We start from the raw sequence: 8,665 nt of genomic DNA, 5'->3' as shown, positions 1-8,665 counted from the left end.
ACAATAAATATTTTTAAAAATAGGACTAAATAGAAGGCCTCCTAACCTGCAATCACCTCCCTCACCCTCAGCTCCCAGCACACTCACTCATCCATTTGCAAAACGGCTCTGTCTGCAGTGAGAGAGGCAAATGCTCCCAAAGGCTCCAACTTGTGTGCTCATCACTGACAGCGCAGAGCTGCCTCACAATAGGGCCCAACACAGTGTTTCTGACACAACCAGACCAAACCTTCAAAGCACTAAATCAAAGCAATGCTTTTAATGCAAGAAATTTTAAATTTCAGAAGAGGAACTTCCTACTGAATCTCTGACCAGCAACTGATGATGTTATTCATCTCTGATGCTCAATGGTTCTCATTACTGAGATGATCCAATCAAAAACAAAGAAATGAGTTCATCAGTTGGTGTTTTGGGGGATGTGGGTGGAGAAGGGTCACAGTCCTCACTGAGTGAGACCCCCCCTGCTCCCTGCCCCTGTCCTCTCTGAGCTCCAACATGGTGTGTCTGCGGCTCCGCGGAGGCTCCTGGATGGCCGCTCTGAAGGTGATGCTGATGGCACTGAGCCCTCCCCTGGCTCAGGCCAGAGACACTCCACGTAAGTGCACCTTGGGGGTGAGCTGTTGTGGGGGGAGGAAGAAAGGGAATTAGCTTTGTCACTGTGTCCAGGCCATGTCCCTTAGAAAATGGTGGCATTTTCCTCAGTGACCACCTACCTTTATCATATGAATCCTGATTCTTTCCACCACAAAAGGGGCTGGTGCTCGCCACTATGAGATGTGCAAGGGGCTCCATGTATCTCAGCTGTTCTTCTCACCTCGCCTCCAGTAACCCTCCCCAGCCTGTGTCCCCTTCCATGGGGGTCTTGAGAGGATTGAGAAATAATTATCTCAGACTGATTCCCACCCATTGTTCCACTTATTGTATTGAGTTATCCCCGAAAGGAACATTTCTCTGGCATTTTATGGGGAGTCAAAGGAATTAGAGGGTCTCTCTTTGAGGACCCTGTGTTCTGTCCTCAGCAGAATCTGTGATGCTGGCGCCTCTCCCTACTGTGTGAGATGTATCCAGGGGCCTCCCCACCACCTCCTTTCCTTTCTCCATGAGCCCCCAAAGCTCATAAGTCCCTGTAATGGAGCTTCTCCTATAGAGTGGGGCTATGCTCTCTCTTCCTCCTGTGGAAAGCCCTCGGGAGCTGAAGCAGAGATGCTGAGTACTGGGAAGGACCCACAGATGAGAGGCGTCTCCTGAATGCCTGGCAGGGTAGTGCTCATGAGGGATCCATGTTGAACCTTCCTGTACCATCAGTTCCTCCTACATCTCCCCTTCTCTGGCCTGAGCCCACAGATAGGGATTCAATTAGTAGAAATAAACTATATGAAATTCTGTGTTTTTAAGTTAAAAATAGTCAAATGTTAGCAATTTCATATGTTCAAATTATACACCGTGAGCAGGAGTAGAGAGAGAGTGGGGTGGCTTACATCCCATGGGGCTGAAAGTCAATAATCGAGTCAAGGGAACTCATTGGCCTCCTGGAGTCTTGGCCCCGAAGCCACAGTCCATTCATCGTGTCCTCGGTTTCCCTTAATGAGCCATGTTTGGTTCCCTCTACTTCCAGGTCCCCCCTATTCTTTCCCCAGCTATGGCATCACCACTCCTGAGACCCCAAAGTTCACACAGACGCTCAGCCCTGGAACAGATCCACGGACAAGATAAAATGTAGTGATATTTTCCCTCTTTCTTTACCTGTGATGTGTCTTCCAACTAGTAGGAGGGAAATGAGGAAGAGTCTCTGAATTTCTCACAGGAAGCAGAGGGAACATAATGTGTCATCTGAATAAAAGTGTGTGGGAGCCTGAGCCCTTGCTGCTTTCCATGGTCCCCACAATGATCAACTCCCACAGCCTGAGTTCATTCATTAGACCACAGGGATTTATATGAGCGACTGTTACACACTAGGCTCTGTTCTAGACTCAGAGAAGCCGATTTCAATATGATAGAAAGTCACCTTTTACATGAAACTTAGCTAACGCCCCGCCTCCTCCAGGCTCCTGTCCCCTCCCTCCCACTGTCTGGGCTCAGAGCTGGTTCTCTGGTTTCCCAGGAGGCACATGGGTTCTCTCAGGCTTCGCAGGTGGCATTGCCTTCACCTGAGATGTGCCCGCTCCTCCACATACAGCAACCTTCTCCCACATCCTGTCACTCAGAGGCCCTGGCCCCGCCCCTGATGGGACTTGGACCCTGTGGTCCCTGCTCCAGGCGCCCCTGTCCTGCCAGCTCCCTCCTGTGTGGATGCGCCTGTGGTTGGGCTGTGATGGGCACTTTGGTGAATTCTAAGCTGCAGAGCGGAGGGCAATGCCCAGTTTTCTTCCTGGGTTCCGGGCAGCTGGAGCCTGGCACGAGGTCCCCTGCCCAGGGGGTAACAGGAGGAGGCAGGTGTGGGGAAGGGAGAGGCTGGGGGTGAGGAGGAGGCATCTAGGAGGAGGTGGTGATGGCACAAGTCCTCGCCCAGCCTGGAGCACGGGCCCCATGGGTCAGCCCAGTGTGTCCCCAGTGGCTGAGGGTCCCAAGGTTCTCTCTGCCCTGCAGCCTCCCTCCATCCCTAGATGACAGGGCCCCCGGGTGCTGGCAGTGGGGGTGCTGGGGTCCTGTGTCCCCACAGCCAGGGCCCCCCCCCCATTGGGCGGCTTAGCCATCCTCTCTCACCAGCATGAGGGGTCCTTCCTGTCCCCACAGCGCATTTCCTGTATCAGCCTAAGTCTGAGTGTCATTTCTCCAACGGACAGAGCAGGTGCGGTTCCTGGAGAGACACATCTACAACGGGCAGGAGGACCTGCTCTTTGACAGCGACGTGGGGGAGTTCCGCGCGGTGACCGAGCTGGGGAGGCCCATCGCTGAGTTCGTCAACAGCTTGGAGGACCTCCTGGAGCGGGAGTGGGCCCAGGTGGACAGGTTCTGCAGAGACAACTACAGGTTGTCTCAGGAATTCCTGGTGCAGAGGCAAAGTGAGTGAAGAGGGTGGGAGTGGTGGCATGGGGGAGGGGTGCATACACAGAACTGTGAGGATCACCCCTGAGGGGCCTGAGGGCGGCTGTGGGGACCCTGAGGTTCTGTCTTGTGTAGGACGTTTCTGGGGGTGCCCAGTCCTGTCCAGTGGGGGGAGGGTTTGGGGGGGAGCAGCGGGGAGGGAGTGGTGGAGGTGTGAGGAGGGAGTCAGTCTGTCTTGGCCAACACCCCCCAACCCTGAGCCCTGGAGTAGGGGTGCTGGGTGCCCAGGCCTGTCCCTGGGCGGAGGGTCAGGCTGGGTGTGAGGGGCAGGGCCTCGGAGGCACCTCTGGCCTCTCTGAGCTCCTTTCAGGTCTCAGTGTCTTGTTCCCCCCTCAGTGCCCTGTGTTTACAGAGGGGGTGATGGGGAGCCAGGGTCTAATTGTAATTGTGTTACTTAACACACTGATGTCACGTCTACACAGGACAGCATTTAAGTAATTATGTTAACTTTTTAGAGTTGAGACAATTTACCTCACATTGTATTTTGTTAAATATTTTTTCAATATTGCCAAATACTCACTTGAAAATTTGTTTTTTATTTTTAATTTATCCTTCTTTGATTTCTAAGGTTCTTGAACAGTTTTCCCGTATGTGTTGGCTAATGACTGTTCCTGCTCTAGGAATGGCCTATTGTCTGTAATCCCTGCGATCTGGGCCTTTTTCTAGGTGACTTTCTGGATTCTCTAGGCAGCAAGAGGGACACTTTGCTAACATTGGTGCAGCATTTTCTCCAGTTCCTGCCTTGTGTTTTCATTCTGTTTTATTACTTTCCATGTTAAGAAGTTAAACATCTTTAAGGTAATGAAATGCAATCTTAAGTTGCCTGCAATGACTTACCATCAATCTTAAATTTACCCTTTTGGGGTGCAGTAAAAATGTTTCCCCCAGGTTTCTTCTCCTGCTCCTCTTCCTCTTGCTCCTCTTCCTCTTCCTCCCCCTCCTTCTGCTCCTCATCCTCCTAATCTGTATTTATTGGGCCTGGTCTCAAGCAGGAGGCACACATATTAATGAGTTCCAGGCCCTGCTCTGAGCTCAAATGTCAAATTGAAAAGAGAGACAATTATAATATGTCAACAATCCCCAAAACAGGTCGGGTTCTTTTGAGAAGGAGCGGGTTGCTCAGTGAGTGTCACTATGAGTGTTATAATGATGCTGCCCTGCTCCTCCCTCTCCCTCAGGACTCAGCCCCTGGAGCTAGGGAGTCACCTGTCTTTCCTGCTTCCAGGGGGACCATCTCTGATCTCAGGTGTGGTCGCATTCCCAGGACTTCAAACCCTGAGTTCCAAACTAGCCAAGCTGTTCCCCAGTTTCTCCCTCTGCTTTCCTTATGTTCTCTCTCCATATGTGATAAACAGCTGACATACAGTGATGACTACGTTCCAGCCGCTGTTGTACATGTTTCAGGCCCATTGGTCCTCATATGTCCTTAAGCGGTGAGTTAGCATTATCACCCCCTTTGTAGGTGAGGAGCTGAGCAGAGAGGATCTCCCAGGATCAGCCAGTAAGAGGCACAGCCTGAGTGACCCAGGCAGCCCTGCTCCAGAAATCACACTGGAACTCACACACTCTGTGCCTTGCAAAGATTTGTAAACACTTCATTCAACAATGAGTAACTGCTTCAAGATATGAAAAATCCCATAAATTTCCTCAATGTCTCTCAAATCCAGTGGCCTGGGCTATTGGCGGAGATTCCAGGCCCATGGCACTACCTCCTGCGGGGCCACAAGGTGGGTGTGAGGGGGGCCTGGCTGGGCCTGGAGCCTGGGACAGGAGACAAGGCCAAAAGGGAGCCACCAAGGGGCCTGCCTGTCTTGCTCACGTCTCCCTCCGCCTTCTCTGTCCCAGCTGAGCCCACAGTGACCGTGTATCCTGCAAAGACCCAGGGCCTGCAGCACCACAGCCTCCTGGTCTGCTCCGTGAACAGCTTCTATCCGGGCCACATTGAGGTCCGCTGGCTGCGCAACGGCCAGGAAGAGGAGGCCGGGGTGGTGTCCACGGGCCTGATCCGGAACGGGGACTGGACCTTCCAGACCCTGGTGATGCTGGAAACAGTTCCCCGGAGTGGGGAGGTCTACACCTGCCAAGTGCGGCACCCCAGCAGCACCAGCCCTGTCACCGTGGAATGGAGTGAGACGCCCTCTGACCTCACACGCCTCCCCCCCACAGGAGCCTTTGCTTGTCCCTGAGGGTCAGGGTCCCCTCTCCCCGCACCCATTTCATTTGCTCTGTCTCTCCTTCAGCACCGGCCGCAGGGTAGGCATGTGATCGCTTCTGTGAACACCCATAGCCCTGGGAGGCCGCCATGCCTGCCCTGCTTTGAATTCCCCACACTCTCCCCGTCATGGTGCCCCTTGGCCCTGGGCACCATCCCCTGTGGGCTGGGCGGGTGCTTCTGCCTGCGCTGAGCTGCCCACTGTGATCTGGGAAGAGGCGCGTCCTCCACAGTGTGGGGACCTTCCTTCAGTGGGAGAGCCCCGTCTGCTCTGCCGTCTGCGGCTCTGTCACCCGGGCCAAGTCCTGGAGGTAACCGAGCCCCGGGCTCCGCAGCCTCAGAGGCCGAAGCAGTGTGCTTGGTTCGGGTGTGAGGGGTCCTGAGGCCAGTGCCTGGGCCTTGTACCTGCTCAGTGTGACCTCAGTCTCTTTCCTGGAAACGGCTATTGATCAGCTTCTTCTAGGGCAGCTTCCGCACTCCCCAACCCCCCTCCTCCCCACAAGCTCTCAATCCCAGGGTCTCCATTAGAGAAGTTGGTTTGGGCCAAAACCCACTGAAACCAGCTTCTTCTCTCAGGGGCCCAGTCTGGATCCGCACAGAGCAAGGTGCTGAGTGGAGCCGGGGGCTTCGTGCTGGGGCTGCTCTTCCTCGGGGCGGGGCTGCTCATCTACTTCAGGGCTCAGAAAGGTAAGGGGCCTGCTGGCAGCCAAGGCACTGAGACGGTGGGGAGAACTGGGGCTTTGCTGGGTGAGCTCTGGGTATTGCAAAGCCATAGAAGCCTCTCTTTCCCTGTTGATCTCACGTTCCCTGGAAATTCAGAAATAACCAGCTCCCGATTCTCAGGGTGGAGACATGAGGAGTCATGGCTGTGGGGATAGAGAGGGGTTAACACGCACAGGATTTGGGTGCAGATCCTGGGGCACATGGAGGAGCAGGCCCTGTGGTCACTAATGACACTGGATGTGACAGCTTCGGGGCCACTGCTCTCAGCTTCTGCTCTGGTCTCTGCTCTGGTGTCAGCGGGTGGGGGTGCTGCCAGAGAAGCTCAGGTGGCCTGGGCGGGGACCCTGTGTTTGAGGTCACACTTTCATTCCTATATTTTAAGTAGCAACTTCCTTCGCTTCCCAGGACAGTCTGGACACTCTGAGGGCCCTGTGCCCTCCCCTGGCTCAGGCCAGGGACACACCACATAAGTGCACCTTGGAGGTGAGCTGTTGTTCATTCTAATGAATGTACTCAGGTTACGGGAGTTGATCACTGTGGGGACCATGGAAAGCAGCAAGGGCTCAAGCTCCCACACACTTTTATTCAGACAACACTCAGGATTTCTTTAATCCTCTCTCAGGGACGCATTCGGTTTCCCTAGAACAGAAGGTGCAGGGTACGAGCCAGGGGACAGATAGCGGGGAGCCTGGGTGTGGCTCTGGCCGCTTACACTGCAGGGTCTCCTCCGGCCTGGTGAGTGGCAGCTCTAAAGCAGCTGTGGCTCCTGTGGCCTCAGAGCTTTTCTTCTCACTTGGGAGCCACAGCAGGAGGCCTGGGAAGGCAGCGCCCCTGCTGGCTGGGCCTGGGAACAGCACTGTCCTCTGTCTGCAGGACTCCTGAGCTGAGGTGGCCATGGCAACAGGGGCAGGAAAGAACGCTTAGACATGGAAGCACTTTTAAATGATTGATTGGAGGAGAGAAAGGAAGGGGGAGAGAGAGAGAGATGTCGATTTGTTGTCCACTCATTTATGCTCCCATTGGTTGCTTCCTGTATGTGCCCTGAGTGGAGGTCGCCCCTGCAACCATGGAGTATTGGGACGACACTAACCAGCTGAGCTCCCTAGCAGCGTAGACATGGAAGCGATTCTAGCTTTGGCTCCAGTGAAGCCACATGTCCCCAAAGCACCACTAGGCCAGACATTTATCACTTGAATAAAATTCCACATCCCCATGTTGGTCACCGCAAGATGGAAACAGAACTCCCTACAAGTTAACTATCTCTACGCCCCTGATATTACACATAAACACCACCTGGTAGCACAGGAATTCACATAGAAGTATGTAAACCTGTCATAAATCTGAACAAACAACTACCGGTGGGACAGCATGGGTGGCAAATGGTCCTCCGTGTGGATTTAGATGGGGCGCAAACGTGTGAAGGCGGCCCCTTTCCTCCTCCTCCTGCGCTCAGCTCTGTCCCGTGGGTGTGGAGGCCACAACGCCGAGCCTCTCACCATAGCATGGTTGGCGCTGCTGGCAGGGCTCTGACTCAATGGCTCAGGTGCAGCCACGGCTCCTGCTGAGCGTGCTTGCGAGAGTGCAGGCGAGGGTACATAGAGCGCCAGTCCCATCTTCACTGCGTTACACTGTCATGTCACATGCTGCCTTCCGTCAAGGGGTCATACAAGATGTAGCCATTTCTAGGTGTTTCCATGACTCCTAGAACACAGGTGTGTGAAAGGACAGAACAGGGCTGATAACCGTGTTCCTAACTCCTCTTCAAGCAAAAGCCATAGAATGTATCAGTTGCTCAGCCAGCCCTTATCTCAGCCAATAGGAACGCAAGGAAACTAGCCCAAGGCCAAAAGTATGCTAGCCACCTCCTGTCTTTGTGTAACCAGACCCTAGCTGCACCCTGCCCTTGCATCATTAGCCCCCAGCCCTCACTCAGCCAACCGGAATCAGCCAAATCAGTGGTCCGAGTGAGCCCCCACCCCCTGACCCAAGCCCTATAAATTCTTTGTTCTTCCAAGACTCCGGGCTCTCTTGCTTCCTGTCACTCCACTGTGTCAGTGAGGGAGGCAGAGGGACCAAACTAGCTAGTTTGAATAAATGACTCTTTGCTTTTGCATCAGACTCGGCTTCCTGTTGGTCTTTCTTTGGGGATTTTGAAATCTGGGCATAACAGTGTGTGGCTCTTCAACAATCGTATATCGTTTGTTTTGACTCCTATAGACCCCTGAAACTTTAACTGGGAGCATGAGTTCCCCTTGAGGGGCTACTGTGCTTCCCTTGAAAGATGAGAGCAAGTTCAAAATCTACCTCTCTTTCCTGTGTTACTTGTTCCCCAGGAATCTCAGAGCTAACGGTGAGATGCATGCAGAAATTCTATTGTCTTCGCTTCTATTTGTTACTAATATTTCCTCCCTGATTCTGTCCATGTACTTTTGTTAATGTTGGTTTAATCATCAGGTAATGCACCTTCATTGCAATAATTAGGAGTGTGCGAGGCAGTACATATGCCCACCCTGCAGCTGCCAACCTGTCCTTTCAGAGGTGAGCGTGGCTGATGGTTGAAGAGTAACTTCTCACATATGACACTCAGCTCTCCTCCACTGATGCCACTTTCCATGTTACCCCTTCCTTCCCCTGTAGTGTGTATAGATTCATTTCCCAATATCCTCCCAGGACTCTCTGAGCTCT

At 53.4% G+C, this 8,665-nt stretch overlaps 1 pseudogene across 1 annotated transcript; it reads left to right on the top strand.

Moving 5' to 3' along the window:
* The first annotated feature begins 469 nt into the window (after positions 1–469).
* LOC102417273 lies at positions 470–8,328 on the top strand (annotated as a pseudogene). Its single transcript, XR_002827405.1, has 6 exons — positions 470–595; positions 2,734–3,002; positions 4,891–5,172; positions 5,834–5,944; positions 6,624–6,715; positions 8,314–8,328. The product of XR_002827405.1 is annotated as a DLA class II histocompatibility antigen, DR-1 beta chain-like (transcript).
* Positions 8,329–8,665: the final 337 nt, after the last annotated feature.

This window comes from Myotis lucifugus, unplaced genomic scaffold (assembly GCF_000147115.1).
Source record: "Myotis lucifugus unplaced genomic scaffold, Myoluc2.0 scaffold_1187, whole genome shotgun sequence".
Taxonomy (NCBI): Eukaryota; Metazoa; Chordata; class Mammalia; order Chiroptera; family Vespertilionidae; genus Myotis; species Myotis lucifugus.
The sequence above is the reverse complement of the archived record's forward strand: the minus strand, read 5'-3'. Positions and strand labels throughout refer to the sequence as shown.